Genomic DNA, 11518 nt, shown 5'->3' with positions numbered 1-11518 from the left:
CAGGTCTGGGTACTGATCTAGAGTTGTTTTCAGCTGGGCTTGATAAATAGCATCAATTTTCAGGACCTAGTAGTTCAATCAGAATTAAGCTAGATTTTTCTTTATTTAATTTTCATTATCAAGTAATGACAGTTCATTTCACCATATAGACACACCTCTATGACTTAGGTTGTTTGTGTGAAATGTTATATTTAGTTAAAATCCTTAGAATCTAGTTCAAGATTTCTAGTGCATTGTCCTGGGAAAGCAGTCACTTTGGAAATCAAGAGGTTATTTCTCTCTGCTTCCTTGGAAACTCTTAGTTAATAACATTTTTAGAGTAACTAACCATCAGCTGGGAATTCTTAACTGGTATTTTCATGACAAACGTACCTGCTGTCAATGGCCAGGCACTGGCATTGCACTTTATGATTTTTCTCAGGCGGTTTCCTTACAGCCTTAGAATGCTGAATCATTCAGGAAGAGTAAAACATTCACGGCCAATGTTAATGAAAAGCTCATCAAACTGAACACTATTAATTAATGAATAGGCATACTTTTAGATCCAAGGCTGATAACATGACTGAGTTGAGGAATGAAGTTATTTACATCTCTTTACAAAATGCACCAGAAGTGAAGATTTTTATCATGTATCCTGACTAAACCAAATTTGAGTAAATATATGTGTTATCCCCCCACAGTCTCCCTGTAGTCTCGGTGGCTATGACTTCATTCTTTATGTGCTTTAATCCCCAACAGTCATGTAGATGTTCATTTGTACATAAATCGTTGCTGTATTCCGATTTGGACTTGGATGTAGATAGATTTATCTCCGATGCAGGAGTGTTGCCAGTAGAGTAAATGACACCCGTCAGCAGCGTCACTGCCTTGTGCCAAACAGTGGGAGGGAAGCAGGCCTGTGTAACTCCACTACCTTGTTAATACTGTAGTTTTATTTTGGAGTGAAAAGGTGCTAGTTGGATTTGATCATTAAGGCAATGAAAATCTTTCCTATGGTTAGGAATGAAGAAATATGGGTCCTTAAAAAAAAGTAGCATTTTATTACCTTATTATGCACGGGCCTGATCTGCTGGAGGCATAGTCTAAAAATAATTAAAAAAAAATAAATAAAAAAATGTCCAAGTTTCTCAGCACTTGAGCCTAAGAAATTAAATCAATAGCTGTTGCTTTTCTCCATATCTTGTCTTTAAGATTTATGCATTAGATTTTTACAATTTAATTTGCTTATATATTTTAAGACTTTGTTAATGCCTACCTGCTTTGTTTGGCACATATCGAGTAGCACCTAGTGTCATGGAGGCTACTAGTATAACTTAATCCAAAATGCTTACTGTGTACTATAAATATTGTTAAATATTCCCTAAATTCACAGTGCACACTGCATCCTGTGGTTTGACATGCAACAAAACCGAAATTTCATTTGCTTCAGATGGACATAATTTTTTATTGTATTTTGCTGTGAAAACCATGACCTGTTCTATGCTCCACCCCATTTAGAAACAGCCAGTCCATGAAAACTGCCAGTATAGATTTAGATACTGCTGCTTTTAGTTCCCTGTGGTGCAAGTAACTTCCCTGAACTGCAGGTGCCTCCAACAACAGAGAGGTGGTGGGAAGGAGGTAAAGGGTGCAAGGTCATCTCTAAGACACTACAGAAAGCTCACATGCCTCTGATGCAAGAAGGCGCTAGACCAAGGTAATGAGGTTGTGTCGTGGCAGCTTTTAGATCAGTCTGCCCCTGTGCAATTGTTTGTAGGGGGAAGCAGCTAAGACATCATCTAGTCAAAAATGGTGATTATCAGAAGCATGAAAAGAACTAGTGCTGGGGAGACACCTTCAGCTAGACAGTCAATAAATCAAAACAACAAAAGATTCCTTTTCCTCTCAAGTCACAGCCTTGTCTTGTCTCCCTCAAACGCTATCAAAGAGAATAATTCTGATTTTTTTTACTATTATAACTCAATATATATAAATCATAGTAATAAAATAGTAAAGGAAATCCCAAAGCATTTCTGTTATCAAAATTAAAAAAAAAATATCTTTTTATTTGAAAGTATTTCTTTTGGAAAGGTTTATTGTGAGGTTCTGGTAAGTATTTCTTCCTGTATATAAAACAAAAACATACCTTTCTGTAGAAAGCGTGAGACCTCCTGTACTATCCCTCTTAACTGTATTTCCACTACTCCATCTAGGTCCAGTTCAGCATTTGGAGCCTGCTTGTTTTGAATTACTCATGATAGCTGTAGGCTGAATGAAGAATTGGCATTACATTATCACAAGTGCTATTTAGCTTTGCTTTGATGTCCGTTCCGGCAGCCTTACCATCTGCAGGTGTGTAAAAGTAACACCTGTTCAATGAATTTGGAATAAGGACACTTTATGGAGGTATCCACACAGAACTTTACAGAAATTATCTCGTAGCCTGGAATATTAAAAAGAACATGAAGAGAGAAAATTATGATCTTATTCAAAATTCCTACAGCACTGGAAATCAGACAGTAGTACTCAGGATTTAGGAAAAGATTGATCTTTCCAACAAATGGAGAGTTCAAGGACAGACATGGCATTAAAGCTGCTAAAAGTCTGGACCAACTGAAATCCCATTGAAATCAGGGGAGTTTCTTTGAGTATACACTGATGAAAGTAAAATTAGAAATTAGTCTTCAGTCTCCAAATTTTTTAACTAGTCCAGTAAATGAATGCCTGTATGTTTCTTCTATACCAAAGGGCTATTTAGCTCACATTTGATTTTTTAATGAATCAGGTTCTTCTTGGAGAGACAGGTTTATCTTCTCCAGTGCTCCAGCCACATCACTGAAATCACAGAAGGCAAAGGTTCTTCTTGGTGAGGCAGAGGATTATCGCCACTATACATCATATTTAAGAAATTATGACAGTCCAGTGAAGCTCCCACTGACTGGAAAAGGGGAGACACACACACACCACACCCCCCATTTTTAAGAAGGGAAATAAAGAAGGCTCAGGGAACTACAACCCAGTCAGTCTCACCTCGGTGCCTGGCAAGATCATAGAGCAGATCCTCCTGGAAACTATGCTAAGGCACATGGAAAATAAGGAGGTGACAACCACCATGGCTTCACTAAAGGCAAGTCATGCCTGACAGATTTGCTAGCCTTCTGTGATGGAGTTACAGAACTGGTGGATGGGGGAATGCCAACTGATGTCATCTGCCTGGACTTGTGCAAAGCACTTGACACTGTCGTGCATGACATCTTTGTCTCTAAAGTGGAGAGGCATGGATTTGATGGATGGACCACCTGGTGGGTGAGGAATTGGCTGGATGATCAAACTCAGAGTTGTGGTCAACAGCTCAATATCCAAGTGGAGACCAATGATGAGTGGCATTCCTCAGAGGTCTGTACTGGGACCAGTGCTGTTCAACATCTTTGTTGGTGACATGGACACTGGGATCAAGTGCACCCACAGCAAGTCTGCTGACAACACCAAGCTGAGTGGTGCAGTTGACACACTGGAGGGAAGGGATGTCTTCCAGAGGGAACTTGGCAGGCTTGAAAGGTGGGCCCATGTGAACCTCATCAAGTTCGACAAGGCCAAGTGCAAGGTCCTGCACATGGGCTGGGGCTACCCACAATGTCAATACAGGCTGGGAAGAGAATGGATTGAAAGCAGCCCTGAGGAGAAAGACTTGGGGGTGTTGGTGGACAAGAAGCTCAACATGACCTGGCAATGTCTACTTGCAACCCAGAAAAGCAGCTGTATCCTGGGCTGCATCAAAAGAAGTGTGACCAGCAGGTGGAGGGAGGTGATTGTCCCCCTCTACTCTGCTCTCGTGAGACCCCACCTGGAGTACTGCGTTCAGCTGTGGGGTCTCCAACAGAAGAAGGACAGCGACCTGTTGGAGTGAGTCCAGAGGAGGACCACAAAGATGACCAGAGGGGTTGGAGAACCTTTTCTGCGAAGACAGGCTGAGAGTGTTCGGGTTGTTCAGCCTGGAGAAGTCTTTGGGGAGACCTTATAGCTGCCCTCCAGTACTTAAAGGGCACTTCTAACAAAGATGGGGACAGACATCTTGCAGGGCCTGTAGCAGTAGGACAAGAGGTAATGGCTTCAACCTGAAAGAGGGTAGATTTAGATTAGATATTAGGAAGAAATTCTTTACTGTGAGTGTGGTGAGACATAGAATCAGGTTTCCCAGAGAAGTTGTGGCTGCCCCATCCCTGGGAGTGTTTCAAGGCCAGGTTGGACGTGGCTTTGAGCAACCTGGTCTAGTGGAAGGTGTCCCTGCCCATGGCAGAGGGGTTAGATCTAGATAATATTTAAGGTCCCTTCTAACTCAAACCATTCAATGATTCTCTGATTCTGCTACCTGTTGATTTGTTTTGCTGGAAATGAATATTTAACGTTTACTTGCCCGTTAATCTAGTATTCTAGGACACACCTGTTTCATGCATTTGAATTCCTTATGCCTGTGTCCTTATCACATGTCAAAACTTGATACTCTAGTATGAACCTGTAAACAGTCAGCATACAGTCTTCTAAGACTGTGTTCCTTTTTCTCCTTAGTTTTTAATACTTTTTAATGCAGTGACACCCACTATTACAAGTTTTCATTGGATGAGGGCCTTTGCTGAAGGGATTCATTACATATGGACAGGCATGGGTCTCCATCTATCACAGTGAAACAGGTCAAATGAATCAATACATAGTTAAGTGTTTCCTAATAGAGTTTATGTTAAACAGGACAAACTCTGTGTTGACTGTCTTGTTTATCATTAAAGCCTTATAAACATTATTACATAAATAGAGCCTTTGATGACTTAACTGGCTAATAACGTCATTATTTTTGTTTTGTGGAGTAGTTCAATTAAATGGAATAAAACTGCAGTCCAAGGAAAGCTATAATTCCTCTTCCACTAATTTTTACCATTCCTTTTTGTAAGAGTTAGTAGTATGACAATTTTCTATTGTGGAACTTGAAAAGGCACAGAGACCAGACAACATGCATTGTTTGGGAATCCTCCTCTTCTCTGCCAGAGCCCTTATCATTCTCACCATTCATGGTTTTATTCATCTCAGCCTTGAAATGTCCAGTTTCCAGCTTAGGAGCAGGGTATGGAACTAACTCAGCAGTTTGCTTCTAAGATGCTGTCCCCCTTTGCGTTGCCTGATATGTATCACTTTACTTTGGCTGTAGGCATGGTGGTAAAAAATAGAGGGCATGATTCATTTCACACTCATGCCACTGTAAAAGTGAGCCAAAGTGAATGGAGATAGACTGATAGAAGACTCAGATCAGTTTCGGGACTCCTGTTTTTATGCTGCGCTTAGACCATGGCTCTCCGTTTCCTTACAAAGAAGGATGGAAATGAAAAGTATTAGCTGGGCCTCTTCTCCTGCAAAGTGTTTTTAACCACTGGGGTAATACTGGCAGGGCAGTTTATAGTTAGTCACAGGCTCGGTCTTGGGCAATGATCACAGACCCATTGAGTAACTCAGGTTGACAGGGACTGGGGACATCATCTGGTCCTATAATGCGGTGGCAGAAAAGCAAAACTCATTTTAGTTGTACTGGTCTAGTACCTGTTACCCGAGCTAATACCAAAAAAGAAAAAAATAAGTTAAAACCAGGAGAGAATTCAGACATGCAATTATTTAAATTTCTATATGACTAGATGATTGTAATTGTGACAGTCTGTAAAAGGAAGATATTCCTAAAGATTTCTCCTTTTTAAAGTTGTATACTTGTAATTACCATATTATGAAACATAATTATGGTACCCTCAGGATTTTTCTGTAGTCTTTGCAAGCAACCTGGCAAGGAATTGATAAAGTGCAGGAAACAATCCAAAAAAGCAATTTTCATTAGTTTTTTCTCATAATATAAATTTAAATGCAAAACTATTAAAATATGATTGTAATACTCTCATAAAAATATTTTACAAAGTGGTGCTTAAGACTACATATAATAACAAATTTGTTCCACTCTGGGGAAGCAGTCCTCTAAAGACTGGGAAATCTTGCTTTTCATAAAGTTATCCAGTATAACACCAGATTTCGTTGCTTGGAAATAGTTGTTTTAAAGCTCATCCTTTTTATATATAAAGTTAGGAGTGTTTGTTTTCATGCACATCTCTTATGTTACCTACACAGAATTTCCTCTGTCAATTTTTCATGCTGTCACCTGGGACCATAAGGTGTCTCTGCACTTCTACAGCTGCAGCTGTGTATGCTACCTTAGTGTCATCAGCAGACTTTGTAACCTCATTATCTCCATGACTGTGTAATTATCATTAAGTCACATATGGATCCCATTACAAAAAGAAGTGTACGGGCAGAAGTGGTCATACTGATGGATTTGGGGATTAGAAAGCTCCATTCTCTTGTTCCCTTCCCCTGCCCTAGTGTGAAGTTGCACTGGGTCACCTGGATTGAGCTACAAATTAAATTGCAGTGTGGATCCAGAATTAAAGAGATGAGGGGCACATGCATATAGGTGTGGTTTCTTGGCTGCAACTGAACATAATTGCCCACGCTGTGCTGATCTGCATGAGATCTTTGAGAGGAGGGCTATGCTTTAACCTCTTATGGTCCATGTGCTACTGCAATGAGTGCTGAGTGTCCACAAGCAGAGGAAGAACCAGGTCTTGCTCTTGACTTCCTCAGCCATTAAGACTGCAGTGGATGTGTGGAAGGGAGTTAAGGATGTTGTGAGGTTATGCAGGGCAAAGATTAGAGAGGAAAAAACCCAGGTAGAACTCAGTCTGGCCACTGCCACAAAAGACAACAAAAATATTTTTACAAAAACATTAGAAACAAAAGGAGGGCCAAGGATAATCTGCATCCTTTATTGGATGCAGGGGAGAACATTACCACAAAGGATGAGGAAAAGGTTGAGGTACCTAATGCCTTCCTTGCCTCAGTCTTTAATACGAAGACCAGTTACCCTCTGGGTACTCAGCCCCCTGAGCTGGAAGTCTGGGACGGGGAGCAGAATGAAGTCCCCACAGTCCAGGAGGAAATGCACAGTGACTGCCACATCAGTTAGATGCACACAAGTCTATGGGGCCGGATGAGATCCACCTGAGAGCACTGAGGGAGCTGGTGGAGGAACTTGCCAAGTCACTCTCCATCATTTATCAGCAGACCTGGCAAACTGGAGAGGCCCCAGTTGACTGGAGATTAGCGAAGATGATGCCCATCTAGAAGAAGGGAAGGAAGAAGGATCCAGGGAACTACAGGCCTGTCAGCCTGACCTTGGTGCCAGGAAAGGTTATGGAGCAGGACATCCTGAGTGCCATCACATGGCACGTGCAGGAGAGCTGGGGAATCAGGCCGAGCCATCAGGGCTTTGTGAAAGGCAGGTTTTGCTTGACAAACTTGATCTCCTTCTATGACAATGTGACCCACTCAGTGGATGAGGGAAAGGCTGTGGATGTTGCCTACCTGGACCTTAGTAAAGCCCTTGACACCATCTCCCACTGGAGAAACTTGCTGCTTATGGCTTGGATGTGGGTGTTTGTTCTGTGGGTAAAAAGCTGACTGGATGTCTGGGCCCAAAGAATGGTGCTGAATGGAGTTACATCGAGCTGGTGGTCAGTCACAAGTGGTGTTCCCCAGGGCTCAGTATTGGGGCACTTCTGTTTAATATCTTTATTGAAGATCTGGACAAGGGGATTGAGTGCACCCGCAGTAAGTCTGCAGATGACACCAAGTTGAGCGGGAGTGTTGATCTGCCTGAGGGCAGGAAGGTTCTGCAGAGGGATCTTCCAGGCTGGATCAATGGGCTGAGGCCAAGTGTATGAGGTTCAAGAAGAAGTGCTGGGTCCTGCACTTGGGTCACACCAACCCCACGCAGCGCTACAGGCTTGGGGCAGAGTGGCTGGAAAGTGCCTGGAGGAAAAGGACCTGGGGGTGCTGGTTGACAGCCGGCTGAACATGAGCCAGCAGGGTGCCCAGGTGGCCCAGAAGGCCAACAGCATCTGGGCTTGTGTCAGAGATAGTGTGGCCAGCAGGACAGGGGAAGTGACCGGACATCCCCCCACACTTAGCACTGGTGATGCCGCACCTCAAACCCTGTGTTCAGCTCTGGGCCCCTCACTGCAAGAGGGAGCAGAGGGGCTGCAGCGTGTCCAGAGACGGGCAATGGGGCTGGGGAAGGGTCTGGAGCACAAGTGTTATGAGGAGCAGCTGAGGGAACTGGGGGTGTTCATCCTGGAGTGGAGGAGACTCAGGGGGACCTTATCACTCCCTACAGCTGCCTGACAGGAGGCTGCAGGCAGGTGGGGGTCGGTCTCTTCTCCCAAGTAACAAGCAACAGGGCAAGAGGAAACAGCCTCAGGTTCTGCCAGGGGAGGTTTAGATTCGGAATTTTTTTTTTTCACTGCAAGGGTGTTGAAGCATTGGAACAGGCTGCCCAGGGAAGTGGTGGAATCACCATCCCTGGAGGTGTTTAAAAACACGTAGATGCGGTGCTTAGAGACATGGCTTAGTGATGGACTCAGCGATCCTGGGTTAATGGTTGGACTTGATGGTCTCAAACGTCTTTTCCAACCTAAATGATTCTCTGATTTTATGACTTTATTACCTACAGCAGCCCCAAAGACTGGTAAGCAAGTAGACATCTCTGTTGTGATGCAGGAGCAAAGATTCACAGTGTCTTCATGCAGGTAATGATACTGGACATGAAGAAAGACAGGAAGAGGAGATCTTGGGGTGTGTACAGGCTGTACTAGGGACGTCAGTTGATGTAGTGGACTGCCCTTGACAGCTAGAAGCTGTGGATTGATAAGATGGGGAGAACTGTCCAGCAGTATCTTATTTCTCTCTGACCCACACAACCCCCATAGATGGGGGGTTATGTGGTTTGTTCATGAGAGGGCTCAGCACCAAGTTTTATTAAAAATCACTTCTGCCGCAAAGACTACTGGTCAGAGCACTACCTTACTTTGGGTTCTTTTATGTATGCCAGCTCCCCAAATACTGTTGTTGGTCATATAGATACTATACGAGTTCATTCAGAAAGCATACCGGGACCAACAGTGCCAAACGAGTGCCTTGTTATCCACAGGACAAAACACTGACTCACTTCTACAAACTTGTTCTCATTCTTGCCTTAATCCATCAAAGACCATAATCATGGGATTATTTTGAAGAGTACAAGGTACTTTTGAACTTCAGCGCGGCTAGTCACATGTTTTCCATTTAGCTTAGCCTTAAATGCTTTGCAGAATCAGGACCAGAAGATACTTGCAGGGACTAAACCCACAATGCTCAACATTTTTTCATTCCTGGTGAGTTGCCCCAGATGTGACCATATTGGTTATTGTGCAGTTAAAGAAGAACATCCTCTTTGTTCAATAGTTCGAACTGAAGCATAAGGTGACCTGCAGATGGCTCCCCCATGTGAGAAGCATGTCATTTTGGCAGGCTGGTGTGCTACCTTCTAAGGATGACACCTCACCTTCAAAATACAGAGGGGCAGCCAAATTACCAGCTGAGCAAAGATCAGGGCTGAGCCACCATCCTTGTCCTGCTGAAAAGATTACTTCATCTTCTAAGTGTGTCACGCAAGCTGCTTTAACTGTGAGCTAATTTAAATTTCTTATGCTTTGGCTAAGATTAGTCCATATAGTGACATTTAAATTTTGTTTGCTCCCAGTAATTTTGTTGTGCAGAATGTTGCAGATAACAGAAATGGCAGATTATGTAAATAGCAATTTATAAACAGCGACTTTTTTCAATCCATTGTTCTGACCATCCTACCCAAATTGCCTTATACATGTTCCTCATTTAAAATGTGTGTCTGTGACTAGACACTTTGCTTCAACAAACTTTCTTAAGTTTCACCTATCTCCCCAAAAGATTATCAGTTAAATTAAAAAAGCTGTTGAAAGCTAGTTATTTCATCAAACAACAATAACAACAAAAATTCCTGCACAAAGGGCAAAAGATATAAACTAGCTAAAATCAGCAACAACACTGAAAAGTGCAAGAAAGAAATGATAATACTTGTAGTGAGATTGCCTGACATTTCCCAGAACACCATATACATATATTTCTTTTTCATTATGATATTTGGAAGCCTTTTCTAATTATGGCAGTGAGAGCTCTGGATAGATTGTTAGGCTGAATGTTCATACAAGTCCTAGTGCTGAACTCGGCATCTTTCCACATGTCCCCGATTCCTGTAAGGACAGTGCTGTCACACAAGTAAGCAGTGCTGTTCAGTAGAGGTTTTGCTGGAGTGGGAGAAGTACTTGTTGGCAAGGACAGGGCTTTGCAAATCTTACTTGAAATAAAAATCCATGGAGGAATTGCTAAGTGTAGTTTCTATTTCAGTACTAAAATTCGAAATGAAAAAAAGAATTAAAAAATGAACAAAAAAAAAGAAAAAAAAAAGAGAGAGAAAGGAAAGAAGAGGATGGGTTTGCTGAAAATGGATGATACATGCTGAAGGCCAAACAGAAATCCTTAGTGCTAAATGTCGAGAAAGCATGAAGCAAAGCAGCACTTCCAGTTATATTCACTGAGGGTAGGTAAGAGATTGAATTAAGCCTTTCTTCTCCATTGGTGGTGATGTGACTTGTGGGAATGCTGATGGATGCTTCCCAGCAGCAGCAGGTCACACCAGCCCTGCCAGGCATGAAGGCTGCTTTCCTCCAGGAACTGCATTTGTGCCAGTGGGTTGCCCTTGCCCTGGGCTTTTGCAAAACTCTCCATTCTCTGTATTGCTCCTCGCTGTGTCTTCCCTTTCCAGATTGGTGAACGGTTTTCAGAAATACCAAGATTCAAACAGGAGCCAGAAGGGAATACTTTTCACGTGAATGGGATGCTGCTGGCTTCCTTGGGGGGGGGTCAATTGATTATATTCAACTTGACCATGTTTTCTCTGGATCAGGTCTTTCAGTGCCTGACCTAAAGGAAAACACATGAAAAAGACTTGAAAAATTCTTGAAAAGTAGCTAAAAGGTATAGGGGAAAAGTTTGTTATAAATGATATAAAATATATATTGCATAGAAAAATGGTATGAAAAAATGACAAGGTTGAGTGAATGGTGAACACACAATGACAGTGAAGTTATTTAAACCCAGTGATTATTGATGAATGTATAAATACATGCACAGGCAAAAAAATCTTTTACTTATGTAATAGTTATTAGTAACTGTTATTAATATACTCCTGAAGTATTTATTATAACCAGATTTCAATAACATTTATTAGTAATTACTATCTTAAAAATTAGTATAATGTAAATACATGTTTATCCATTTTTTCAAGATAACCTATGCTATGTGCTTTCGTTATAGCTCAGATATAAATAAATGGTTTCTAGCATATTTTATTAAATTTTACGTAAGTACTTTTTAAAATATGTTCTTTTATATTTATGTTTGATGTAACAGAATTGTCCAAACATTGTTTTATGGCAGATGCAGGACAAAAAAGTTCAACTATGCATAAAACTGTAAAGCTGTGTTGTACAGTCATATACATAAGACAGGCCAACTAGGGTGTCATCGTATTCTGGGGGGAAAA

Source organism: Falco rusticolus, chromosome 5 (genome assembly GCF_015220075.1).
Source record: "Falco rusticolus isolate bFalRus1 chromosome 5, bFalRus1.pri, whole genome shotgun sequence".
Lineage (NCBI taxonomy): Eukaryota > Metazoa > Chordata > Aves > Falconiformes > Falconidae > Falco > Falco rusticolus.
The sequence above is the reverse complement of the archived record's forward strand: the minus strand, read 5'-3'. Positions refer to the sequence as shown.